The sequence below is a fragment of the Aptenodytes forsteri genome, unplaced genomic scaffold (assembly GCF_000699145.1).
Source record: "Aptenodytes forsteri isolate BGI_AS27 unplaced genomic scaffold, ASM69914v1 Scaffold75, whole genome shotgun sequence".
Taxonomy (NCBI): domain Eukaryota; kingdom Metazoa; phylum Chordata; class Aves; order Sphenisciformes; family Spheniscidae; genus Aptenodytes; species Aptenodytes forsteri.
The window spans coordinates 1,254,095-1,261,618 of NW_008794171.1; the positions used below are offsets into that span (position 1 = coordinate 1,254,095).

General features: G+C 40.6%; 1 protein-coding gene across 1 annotated transcript in view; it reads left to right on the plus strand.

Annotated features, from left to right (window-relative positions):
• Positions 1 to 340: 340 nt before the first annotated feature.
• MTMR2 (myotubularin related protein 2) overlaps positions 341 to 7,524 on the plus strand; it is a 42,780-nt gene continuing 35,596 nt past the window's right edge. Inside the window, exon 1 of the mRNA XM_009282067.1 lies at positions 341 to 446. The gene's annotated coding sequence lies outside the window, so the exon portion shown is untranslated. The remainder of the gene's footprint in view (positions 447 to 7,524) is intronic.

Genomic DNA, 7,524 nt, shown 5'->3' on the forward strand with positions numbered 1-7,524 from the left:
TTTTCATCTCCTTGCAGCACACTAATATCTCCCATCTGAAAGCCTGAAATGGAGGCCCTTATAGTTTCTGTGATTTAGGATTTGATCAAGTGTGTGATCGTGATAATGTTGGCTCAGTCTGAGCTGAGATTTGGTAATGAATTGTGTGCGCTTTGCTAATCTGTGGCAATGGCGAGTAAAACAGTTCTCTTAAACCATTGCTGAGGGCTGAATAACTGAGAATGGAAAGGGTGGAAATATTGAAAAATGCCTGATATGACTGTAAGCGAGTGGCTGTACTTGTTGGCTTTTGAGTGTTCTTGAGCACGGTTTTGATACACTGTGGTGTTTCTCTTTATAGCGCTTCCACTTCTCACTCGGACCATTCTGCTCACACCAAATCTGCTTCTGCTATATCGTCCGACTCGGTCTCCACCTCGGCAGACAACTTCTCTCCAGATTTAAAGGTATGTATGTTTTGTCTTAAAAAGGAAAAATATATGTATATTGTGGCCTCCTTCAGAGGACATTTCTTGCTCCTGTGAGTTTGGATATGGTAAAATGACATCAGCTTGCAGGTTAATGCCAAATTTTATGTAGCCAAAGCATGAAAGGACCCAAAGTCAAACAGGTGAAATTGAAGTTTAATCTCTACCATACTATTTCCTTCTTTATAAAGTTGTTTAATCTTCAAAAAGCTGACTGCAACCCACACTTGGAGATGAATTTTCAAAGGAACTCCATTTTCTTTTAAGTGCTTTAAGTAAGTGAAATCCTCAACCTGCCGATTGTATATCCTTTTTTTTCTGTTGTGTGTATATATAAGAGATGTTCTCTCTTGAGAACTCCTGCTTGTTTGTAAACATTGAGTCCTTGGAAGTATCTTCTTTCAGAGAAGGATTTCTATCTCCAAGCTGATAAAAATAATCTTCTGTCACAATAAATTGCTCTGACATAAAAAGGTCCAAAGAAGGCTCTTTTAAGCCTGTTATTAGATTAGTTAATTATAAATTTGAAGTTCAGTGTCACAGGAGTTTTGAAAGCTATCTGTATGTTCCTCTTATGAAACCAAGGGGTTTGCTGATATACCTGTGCTTTAAAAAAACATCCCTGAGTATAAAACTGTTGGTATTGGTACATTCTAGTAATGACTTTTAGCATTTCTCAGCTGTGGTTGAGCATCTTTGTAAAATCTAAACACAGTAAAATTGCATTAAAACCTCTAAATGCAAAACTAATTCCTTTGACAACCATGATAATTTTTTTTGTCCTGTGAGTGTTGTCTCAGTAGTCCATAAATAATAACAGAAAGTCCACCTGTTCATAAGTGGCAAGAACATGAATGTTTCTTCCTAAAGGCAGCTTATTAACCAATATTAAGCTAAGATTTGAAAATTAATCAGTAGTTTATGTGCAATCTAATGGTAGTTTACACCTTTTACCTATGGATACAAAAAGTAATCTTCAGAACATGCCTGGGTAAAGAAATTTGTAATACGTCTGAAGTTTTTCCCCTGTGAAGTTGGGGTGTTCAGTTACTCTAGCATACAGAAAACATAGTTTTTAGGCTGAGGCTAAGTGATTCATTGATACGAATATACATAAGATTGCTGATACTGCTACAGCTGTAACTGTTTGTGTAAATTTTTTTTATAATATTATACAAACTTACTCTATTTTCTTATTTAATTTTTTTACTGAAGTTTGCATAAGTGGGTTTCTTTTTCCAGTTTTGATGCACAACTCAACTGCCTTTTCAAAGTTTTTGCGACACTTGGGGATTACCTTTAGAAGTAGAGAACGAAGCCACATTTCTTTTCTAGACTCGAGGTTGTGTTTCCTTCCCAGTGGTTAAGTTGGCTCAACTTGTTTTCCTTGTAACGCTCATTACGTCTTGTGACTCTCTCCCACCTTTTGTCACCTTATCTGTGTGAATTGTAAGCTGTCTGGGCAGGGATTCCAGCTCTCCTAGGCTTGTCTGGTTCCCCATCCAACAGGGCCTCTGTACCCACTAGCAGTCAAAACCAGTGTTCGCAGAAGAATGTTTACTTAGCTGCATGATATATTTTTCAGGGAGAAGATGCATATGTATTGTTTACTGGAGGCCATTAGAAGCCCATACTTCCTTGCTGTGCTGCAGTTCCTGTAATTTGCAGAGTGATTTCTTCACAGCTGCCCTCTTCTTTTTTTTTTTTTTTTTTTTTTTATTTCTAAGCAAACTGAAGTTCTGCCATGGTTGGAACAAATGCTGCTCCCCTTTCATTTTAGGATAGTGTTTGAGGAGAGTGGTAAAGCAGATAATTACTTATTTAGAATAAAGGCACTGCAGGCCAAGCGTGAGCACATGCTTCTGCTGGCAAAATGCTTCTTGCTCTTAACCTGCATCAGCTCTGTGGGGCCTGAATTCAGCATAAGCCTGCCGTGCTACACCTTGCTCTTGCAGAGGTGGTGTGAGTGGCTGTGATGGAGTCGTGTGTAGGCATAAAGCTGGTTCTTGCCTTTACACTTGAGTGACTGCTTGTCAATGGTAAGCAGACCTAGAGAAAATGCATTCCCATGGTTCTACTTGTATTAGGGTATAGGGAGAAAGGGGCAGTTTCCACTAGTACAGATTGACTTTATCTCTCCTAGAGGAATTCATGCATTAACCATTTCTTTCTTCATTCCTGAGAGAGTTTGATGCTGGAGAACAAGCCTGGGAGGTGGGATGAAGATCTGTCCTCTACCTGTGGACAGCCTCTTGTGTTGGTATTGCCAGTGCAACTGCAGTCCCACAACCTGTCCTCAAATCAGTCGCTGTCGGTGCTAGTGCGTTACTGTTTGCTCCCCAGGCTTGCTCTTGGAGCCTAGTGCTAGCTCCTAAATGGAAGATTTATTATGGGTGGTGATCAGCTAACACCGATTTCTTTCAGGTCTTGAGGAGAACAGATGTCCTCTCTCTCTGGGCTTATCATTCTTTGTCCAATTTTCTCCAAATTAACATCTCTGTCATGTGACAGTTCTGCAAGTTTTTTTTTTGTCGGTTCTGTGAGAGATTTTTCAAGGTCCTGATTGTTCTTACTATTTTCTTTGATCTTTCTGAGATGTGTCCTTGCCTTTGATATTGCAGATGAGGTCATACCATTAACTGATACAGTGGCATGAGTGTGTTCTATGTTCTAGCCCTTTTGTTACACGCCTGAGTGTCTTGTGCAGCTTTGATTGGCACAAGACAGCACGAACTTCCAAGTCTTAACAGGTACTGAGACTTGAGCTAAGCACCTTATTTCTTCTGAGGACAAAAAGAAGTCCCACATTGTTCCTGGAAAAATGTAAGAGAATAAGCCCTGAAGTGGGAACTAATGCGTTTTGTGGTAACTCTGCAGTATGGGAGACAAGTGCCTGGGCTACATGGTGTTCTCACAGGAAGGTGTTGCATCAGTTAGCTTTAAGAGGCTGAAAATAAGCTTTTCAAGATTTTGAAGTGGATCTGCCAATTATTGGATTATGCTCTTGATGTGTATTTAAATTTTCCTTGCTAGAATGAATTGTTACGTGGATCCATCAGCACTCCTACCTCTACTTGGTCTCTGCCTCTGCGTGTGTATTGACTCAAATTTAGGAATTAAATTTCTGTGACGATGGAAAAACACTTTGTGATAGCTACAATTAGCATTCCCTTTTTCTGTGGGGAATTTTTAGAAGAATAGTAGGCGTCCATCGGGAGGAGGGAGCCAGGGGAAGGACCCAAATAATTTCTTGTGGTCTGTGCCTGCAGTTTTCTTTTGGAGTGCAATTAACACTCTGTGTGTGTGCACACGCATGTGTGTAATGAGGTAAATGAGACAACCACTGGGGATTCCTACTGAATGCACGTGCAGTATTTTTCCTAAATCTTTCACCGAAGTATTTGATAATAACGTTTATGAAGGGTGGTTTTTTTTAATGTATATTGAGCATTTAAATATCTGGAACTAAGATTAAATTGCCTTTCCACTACAATATATAGAATCTTCACTTCATAAACTAACTCTAAATAACTTTTGGCTGCTTCAGTTAGCTTCATAGGAAAAAAAGAAGAAAAAAACCCAAACCCCAACAGAAAAACAACAAAGCACTATTAGGTTCTCCCCTCCACCCCCTTCCTGATCTCAAATCTGAAGCTGTTTAGAATTGATTTAGGGAATGCACTTTTTGAGGGAAATTTTAGCAAATACACTGCCATATGTTTTAACATAAGTTATAGATCAGGCAAGAACAGAATTGAACAGAAGTAGTTGAAAGTGAAAATGAGCTGGAAATTCATAGATACTTCGTAATTTGGGATGAGATTTTAAAAACACCTTAGAGCCAACATTGCCAAAGGGATTGAGGTGCATAAATATCTCTTACAGATCTGGGAACTTGGTGGTTATTAAAGTACAGTGAGATACTTGCTCCTAAGTCCTATAGGTGGTACTTTCTCCTGTGCCTATGGGCAGATATGTCTGTGCAGTTTATAGTACTTCTCTTAAGTCTTCTTACCAATGCTCTAGCCTTTATCAGTGGGGACTTTCATTTTGAGTGAGCTATTGATTTATAGGATAATGCCTGAAGTTTACCACGTTCAAAGCTTTGGAGTAGCTGTTGTAAAAGGGTTGGATCCCTTCCATCTGCAGTTGGGAAGCAGTGGATGTGGCCAGCGGAGCCTGCTGCCACTTCCCTTAAGAACAGTACCTTTGCCTGAAAATTTGTTAAGGTCTGTTGTGTTTGGGTTTGGATTGTATACAGCAAAAACCTGAATCATAGGATGGAAACTCATATGTTGGCTTTCTTATGTTGCTTCTTGCTTCTAGTCCATTCTGTGGACAGAGGAAACCAGTACAGCAGACCCATACGTCACCTTCTTAGTTGTTCAGCCCTCAGAAAAAGTGATTCAAATCTTTGTTCTTGGCATTGCTGTTTGTGACCACTAAACCATTCTCCCCTTTGAGGGCAACAGTAAGATCCACAATTCCTGATATTCCTCTGAGGTCCAGCAAAATATTGTACGAGCATGCATCCCATCCTCCCAGACTGTTTGCTCCCTCCATAATAATTTTCTCCTTTAATATACAAGGAACTGGTGGATTTGCAGTGGGTTTATATATGAGATGCAAGAGCATTATCATAGCATGCCCAGGACTCGAACGTTAGAAAAGGGAAGAAACAGAGTTGCTTGCGTAACCTTAATTTGTTATCCATTGTGTGTGTGGTTGGAGACTGTAGACAAGCCCATGTGGTTTATTTTGTAAGATACGTAACTGATGCATGACAAAAGGTATATGAAGGAGCCTTCTCCTTCCAAGACAGTAAATGGATGCCATCGCTGTCTCCTTAGGTTTTCTGGATGAAATCTGTTTGAGCAAGTCTGCATTCAAGCTAGCCAACCACAGTTTCTTTGTAGTCGATGGAAAGAAATAGGTCATTTATGATCTGACTTACCTCTGCTTTAAGGAAATGCCCATGTTAGGTGAGAACATCATGTAGCTGAGCTGGAGAAGTCCTTGCTGCAGGATGTTGTGAACATTATTTGAGGGGCAGCAACTAATTTCTCAGAGTGGATCCCAGCTTTAGCTGTGCTCCAGTAAAGGTGTAGTTTTGTCTCATTTGAAAACCTGCTGTGTTTCTCCTCTGACTATGAAGAGAGTTCAGGGAAATTTCTCCAGATGTAGACCTCTAAAATTGAGGTAAATCCTGTCCCTCAGGTGGTGTTGGGCAGGATTAACTGAAATACCAGTCACTGACTTTGCCACCTTTGTGTTACTTTAGTCTAGCTTTAGTGCAAAGTGGCTTAGACTTGTTTTATGTAGGACATGTATATTGATAGTAGAAAAACATACTGAAGAAAGATGTGATTTCCCCCCCCCATCCTGTGCTGTAAATCACTAAAACTAGCCTCTGAGCTTTTCCATTGCTATCTCCCTGCCAACGCAGGAAGTGTGTCAGGCTTTGGTTATGTGTAACACATGTTCAACAAGAGCTGGCTTTAGAGAGCAGCATAACTTTTTAAAATTTAAGCACTCATTTAAGCAATGTTTTTTACTTCTGCTTTTAAGGGACTTCTCAGCTAGTGAGCGATACTAGTTTGGAAGCACTAAATCATGAAAAAACCTCTGCCTAAGCACCTCCAGGGTAGTTGAAGACTCTCTGCCCTGCCAGTCAGCGCCATCCTCGCTTAGTGATGTATGGGGATAAGTATTCCTGTTTCAGACTGGCCCTTGACTCTTCTCATGGGACTGCCCATAAGAAGACTAATTCATAGCAAATGCAAAGATGTCTTCTGTGATGTGAGCTTTCCTTCCTAGTGCACTGGACTGTGGCTGCTATTAAATTACAGACCATATTGCACAAGCCACCAGCTGGTGCAGATAATTGACCTGTGGTCACAAAAGACTGGGCTAGATGTGAACTGGTGATACAGCAGTGAAATTAAACAGTTAAATCTTTTTACTGTCACTGTGTGAAGACTTGACCATATGTGTTCCTCTGTGTCATCACTTTGGGCTCAGTCATATTCTGACATGGAGGTGCACCTCACGTATTTGTGGGTGTACGGGAGCAGAAGCTATGCAGGCAGTAGTCCTTATCTGGTCTGTGTGTAGTGTTTCCACAGGTCCCTTTGCACACAGGGCTGAAATCAAGACCAAATCCAAGAATGGATGATGCTTTACGTTATCAAAGGTATCAAGTAGAGAGACTTAAAGAGCAGCAGAGAAGAAGTAGGAAAATCTTATGGGGAAAAGTATTTTAACTATCTCGAAATTCTGATTTTGGCCGTACGAGTTGCGTGTGTGTGTCTGTGGGAAACCGTTTTCCTTTCCTCTTTGGACCATTAAGCTGTTGATGAACAAAGGCACAAAGGACTGGTTCTGGAGAATGAATGATGCTCTTGTCCATAAGCGTGGTCATTCCAGGACAGCCCCACGAGTGACTGGAATTTAGGCGCTGCTGTTGCCATGTTTTTCTAGGACTCCAGTTTCCAGGGCTGTAAATGCTATATGTTTAATAAGAATTACAATCTCTTTCTTTTTAAACTGTCCTGAGAGATGGAAAATCTTGGTCCCCTCCTTGCAGTTGTCCCCAGTAAGTCCTTTTCTGCACCTCCCCCTTTCAAGGAAACAAAAACACAGAATAGCCAACCTCTGGGTTGCAAAATATTGATTTCATGCAAATTAGATGGGGGAAAAGCCAGATGCAGTCAGGTTTCTGTCTCCTTTACATGGAAATAATACTCCCTAAGTGCTCATCTAGTTAGAAGAGAGCAAAGACAGCAACCGTTGCTAATCTTTCTTATATAGAGGTACCTGAATGTTTGAAGTAATGCACAGTGAAGGAAAGCTCTGGAAGCGTTTATGATTGCCATCTATTAGGAATGGAAAACTAAGGAGAATAAGTAAATGGCTTTCAGTTGTTCCTCAAAAATATTTTCAGCTCTTCCTAATTGACTGCTGTATTTCTCCTGGCTACAAAGTGCAAGAATTCTCCTTTTGCTGAGTAAAACTGGGTAAGAGGTGGCTTTTTTCCCCCCTTCCCCCCCCCCCCCCC